The sequence below is a fragment of the Nelumbo lutea genome, chromosome 2, assembly GCF_056320005.1.
Source record: "Nelumbo lutea isolate HS-2025 chromosome 2, American lotus-T2T, whole genome shotgun sequence".
NCBI classification, from domain to species: domain Eukaryota; kingdom Viridiplantae; phylum Streptophyta; class Magnoliopsida; order Proteales; family Nelumbonaceae; genus Nelumbo; species Nelumbo lutea.
In genome coordinates, this window is record NC_142685.1 from 73094442 (window position 1) to 73099809 (window position 5368).

General features: G+C 41.1%; 1 long non-coding RNA gene across 1 annotated transcript; it reads right to left on the reverse strand.

Moving 5' to 3' along the window:
• Window positions 1–301: 301 nt before the first annotated feature.
• Window positions 302–3190, reverse strand: LOC148871503 (uncharacterized). Its single transcript, XR_016108328.1, has 4 exons — window positions 2682–3190; window positions 2467–2568; window positions 2275–2352; window positions 302–498 (listed from the first exon to the last, which is right to left on the reverse strand). It is a non-coding gene; the product is annotated as an uncharacterized LOC148871503 (long non-coding RNA).
• Between the last annotated feature and the right edge of the window lie 2178 nt (window positions 3191–5368).

Sequence of the window (5368 nt, forward strand, 5' to 3'; positions counted from 1 at the left end):
CTATAATTCTTCTATTTATAGCTATGGTTTGCTACAAAACCATAGCTAAATGTACTAACCTATAACCACAATTTTTTTTTTTGCTAAAAGCGAAGTTAAATACTCTAACCTATAGCTATGGTTATTTGACAAACCGTAGCTAAAAGAAGCAATATTTGCCCACAATTTCTTGCAAAACCATAACTAATTGTTTCAATCTATAGAAAAACTGTAGCTATATTCCAAATTAAATAGTAAAATAATGACAATTAGGACTGCCACCTTAAAGCAACACCTATTTTATTCATACATCACATAAAAATTATATAATAGCTTCTAGCAAATACTTATATTATTGTAATAATTCAAAGCATGCCACATATAATTTGAATACATCCATTGTTCTACCAAAAAAAATACATCCATTGTTTAAAATGTATTACAAATGTCAATTTTCCCTTAATATAAGTATCCATTATCTTCAACTATGCTTTAAGAGTCACTCGTTGCACCTTTAACCTACAAAGAAAAAAAAAATTAGAACAATGATTATTTTGATGATCTAATTAAATATGCAATATACAATGAAAAAATGTGAAGAAACATAGGACAGATATGCAATTAATTTAACCAGGAGTCTTGTATATGTTTTGCACTTTCAAGGGAGACTTTGTGGTAATATTTGATCTATGAGAGATAAGTCTGCTACTCTCTAACATACTGATTCTTCCAACTTCTGAGCTCATTTGATAAAGGTCCTCTAACCTTGAAGGAATTCACAACTTACACTTGTAGAGGAATTAACCTTAACAGAGATTAACTCTTAAATCAACAACTTTTCAATGAGATTTTATGAAAAGAACCCAACCTGAAATCGTTGCTCAGGAGTCCTAAAGCAAGGACTGATTACCTGTCATACCCACCTAAGTCTGGCCAATGTCTTCTATTCTCATGACAAGAGGGTATTTGTGGTTGCTATAGCATAAGAGTTGACCAAGGGATGCTTAAGAGGATCAAAGTTTTAAGCTAATAGAACTACCTGAAACAACCAACTAAGAAGTCATGTTTACTGAATTACCACATGCCAAGAACTTAGTATGGATTGGAGAAACTCTTAACTTGTAAAGGAAGGTTGTAGTAAAGCACACAAACTTAAGGTGAGGCCATTACCACATTTGAATCTAAATCCAAGTCTAGTTAGACTCTACTCCCTTAATCACCACCCCTCAAATAGAGACAAGATTGAAAAGTCTAAAAGTGAAACCATCTTGGGATTGCAATTATTCTTTTCAATTTTTTTTTTTCTCCTTTCACTTATGTTCAAAATCTTGGTTTTCAAGTGCAGACCAATGACCTGTGCAACAGGTTTTGAGTTCTTGCAATAACAATTTATTCAAACTAAAAGGATGGACAGCTAATGTTAACCTGAAATCATTATTAGAACCAAAGAGGAGCCTAAAAACACCTAAAAACATTCATACACAGAAAGCATTAACATTCACCGCAGTAATCAGTCCAAATTAAAAAAAAAAGAAAAAAAAGAAACTATTAGCTTTGTTCAAGATAAATCTCTAGAGTAGATAATAATAAAGATATTACACAAAATGATAAAAAAAAATAAAGATAATAGACAAGATAAATCTCTGATGAAGAAAGCAATCTTTGGATAATCATTCATGACCGAGACTGGTATGTATTTATAATAAGAGAGTTAGATTTACAACAAACTTCTATCAAAGATAGGAAATAATAGTTAGAGTTCAATACAAAGCAAAACCACATTTTCCATGCATCTAGCAACATTGATTTGGGATAACAAATAAAATTAAAAAACTGAACTTAAAGAAATAATTAAAAGAAAAGATACATATATTATAGAGCATACAACTCAACAATGAAATTGTGCTTGCTAACAATTTCAAAGAAGTCAAAACAAACTCTACAAACAAACCCCCAAGCCCAAGCACCACAAAAACACCTGTCAGAAAAATTAATAAAAAAATAAACAAGGATAAAATGAAAAAGAGAAGAAACTACAACCTTATCAATACGACTAATCAACTATGAAACTTGTAATGGAAAATAAAAAAATAAATTGTTACCAAAAATAATATCCATGTAATCTAATGTAAATGAGAGAGTGGTGTCACTTTGAAAAACATATGACTTAATTATATGAGTTGCAAATATATGAAACCATCATGCAAGTATCCCAAAAACAAATTAAATAACAATTAGCAGTTATAAAATAAGTTATGAAAATATGAGATCTAGTTGAGATCGTAAAAAAATTACACAAATCTTATTGCATCATTCTTTGATGTATTCCTTCCAAATGTGTGTTCAGTCGCACCAAATGTGTGTTCAGGAGCCCTGTATTACCGAGAGCATAATACACTGTTTTCAGCTTAGTAAAGAAGAAAAAGAAGATGGGGTAGAGCCCTGTTTCAGCCATGGGGAAGAAAGAAAAAATAAATAAATACATACCTGAACTGAGATTTATCCACGAAATACGAAGTTCAGTTGGCAACTTTTAAGTCGGAGGTCCTTCTCTCCAGTGCTCCTATTCTCCAATCCCTCACCAAACACCTATGAGATGAAACCCTATTAGTAAAGAAGAAAAAGCAAATGGGGTAGAGCCTTGTTTCAGCCAAGGGGAAGAAGAAAGAAAATAATTAAATACACACTTGTATATTGAATACCTGAACTGAGATCCATCGATCGAATAAGAGTTCCGTTCACAACTTTTCAGTCGCAGGTCCTTCGCTCCAGTGCTCTTGTGCTCCAAATCCTCAGCAAATCAAACCATGACTAAGTAGATGGAGAGGAGGACCGTGCCAACTCGAACTGCCAAAAACATGAGAGGGAGAAAGGAGGGGTAGAGCTTTACAGAACCCAATCAAAGCCTGACATTGCCACCGCGTCCACTACCGAAAACCAAAAGGAGGGGTAACAAAAAAGCTAAGAGACGAGGAGGTGCATGAACTGAGGATAACAACTACAATGTCCTTGCTAACAAGGCGAGACCGAACTACAAGGACAAGACTGTGCTTTAAGACCTGTGATCAAGAAAGAAGTCAGAGGCCCTAGGAATTATCCCCGGGTAAGTACTCTGACGCTCAAGTTAGTAAGAGGTGGTGGGTGGTCGGGCTGAGCTATGATAATGCTGGTCTGAGCTAAGTAGCAGTACTGGTCTCAAAGGTTCGACCCCTTACCTCGAGCATGGAGTACCATTTTATAGTTGAAGATCCGTGTCCTGGTCGGAGTGGGCTTCCGGGGTTGTCGGGATGAGGTTAACTGCTGAGGTATTCGGGATAGAGTCCCATTCCCCAGCGGAGTCGTCTTTCCTCATTCCTCCTTATCTATAGTTGTGCTCATCCATTTGACGTGGCTGGTAGGATAAGATAGGGGACATCCCCAGCGAGTTGTGCTGATGTGGCCGAGATAGGATGACATGGCAGGGCGATAGTTGGGAGCTCACTTGTCTCGCAGGACCAGGTCAACCATGACCCGAACACCACTCCCCCAGTTCTGAAGTCGAGGAATGAAGTAGTCCAATTTGTTCTTCGGTTGAAGAACTTCAACTTGATGTCTGGATGACCGTCTGGCCCCTTTGGGGTTCCTTGGCGCCTGTCAGAATCTTGAGAACCAGGCATTATGGAAAATGGCAAAGGAATATTCCTCTTGTCAACTGCAGAACTCTAGGAGCTCTGACTTTAGAATCCGAACACCACTCCCCCAGTTCTATAATCGAGGATGGGGAGTACTTGGCCCGTAGTGTTGTGTGGCTGCGTAGCTCGACAGAGAGCCAAGGTGTCGAACTGAGCTTCCAAGTCCGTCCTGGTGGAGCCAAGAAATGGTTTTGATCCCAAGTGGAAGTCAAATTTCTATGCCATGGTGATGCTTGGCCATGGTGCATTGAGCTTTGGAGTTGGGTTCATATTTCGGAGTTGGGGATTGTGTAATGATGTGTTGAGCTTTGGAGCTATGATGTGTTGAGCTTCCGAAGTTGAGGCTTAGCTCGGCCGTATGCCAAGGAAAGGCCTTTTGCTGCCGGTTGGAGGTCGAGCTCCGGAATTGAGGTTGTGATGCTTGGCCATGGAGTGCCGAGCTGCGGAGACGAGTTCCTTTAGGGTTACCGAGCTATGAAACTGAGGTCATTTGCGATTTGTCCACGCCAAGTCAGTTGTTGTCAAGGAGTCTTCTGCCCATCGGCTGCAGAACTTAAATGAGAACCAAAGTTTTGGTTCTCGAACCACTCCCCCAGTTCTACTGTCGAGGAGTGGGTGGGTGCTCGGCCATGCTACTACGTGGCCTCGTAGTCTTAAGTGGCCTAGCCGAGGGTCCGTGTCGATGGTTGGATCAGTACTATGGGTCTCCGTGTTGAAGGTTGGATTGGTATTGTAATCGAACCGGCGCAATTAATAGGAGTAACTACCGCTGGTTTGTCCTTGGTCTATGCCTCTGTTGGTTATAAAAGGGAAGATGGGGGGGACCCCTATCCTTAGTGTTACTTGAAAGAAGGTGTTCGACACTCGCTGCTTGGAAGGTTGTTCGGCAGATAGCACGACGGATAGCTTGGTGACCTTTGCTCCTCAGTTCTTGTAAATTGCCTGATATGTCCTTTTCATCTCGTCGGTCCTCTTCCTCTTCTGGGTCCTCCAGTAGTTCCGGTTCCAACTCTTCTCACGACTCGAACTACAAGCCTAAGCTGAGAGATTTTGTGGCTGCCAAAGTTGAGGAGGCTGAGGCTGGTCCCTCTGGGATGGAGGTGGAGCTTTGTCTACGGGCAGGTCGCCGGTCTGGCACCACACCCTGCGTCTCGATACCTAGGGATATGGCTCGGATCCGAGCTATGTACGCCATTCCAGTGGAATACCAAATGAGGTTTCCGCTTCCTGGGGAGATGGCCACTGATGCTCAGCCCGATGAACTATGCATTTATGAGCACAACTTGGAGGTTGAGCTAAGGTTCCCATTGAGCGAGGGGTTTACCGAGGTGCTAAACTAGTACAGGGTGTTGCTGGTGCAGCTGATGCTGAACTCCTTTAGGTTCTTGCTTGGTCTTATGTCCTACTATGCCATCCATGATATCGAGCTGACCTTGGGGATGGTAAACTTTATGCTCCAGCTGAAACACCACCAGCAGGGGTACTATTACTTCTCCACTCTGGTGGAATATTCGGTCGTTGGTTGGGGCCCCTTCCTCTGTGAAGCACTAGAAGGAGTTGTTCTTCTTCATGTGCATTCCCGGGGGTTCCCCTTTTCCTGTTGAGTTGCGGGATCCGAGGATGACTCTGCCACAACCCAAATGGTCGGCGCTCACTTGGGAGGAGAGGTCGGCCCTATGCATGATCCATGAAATCGACGTTATCGCATACACATGCTC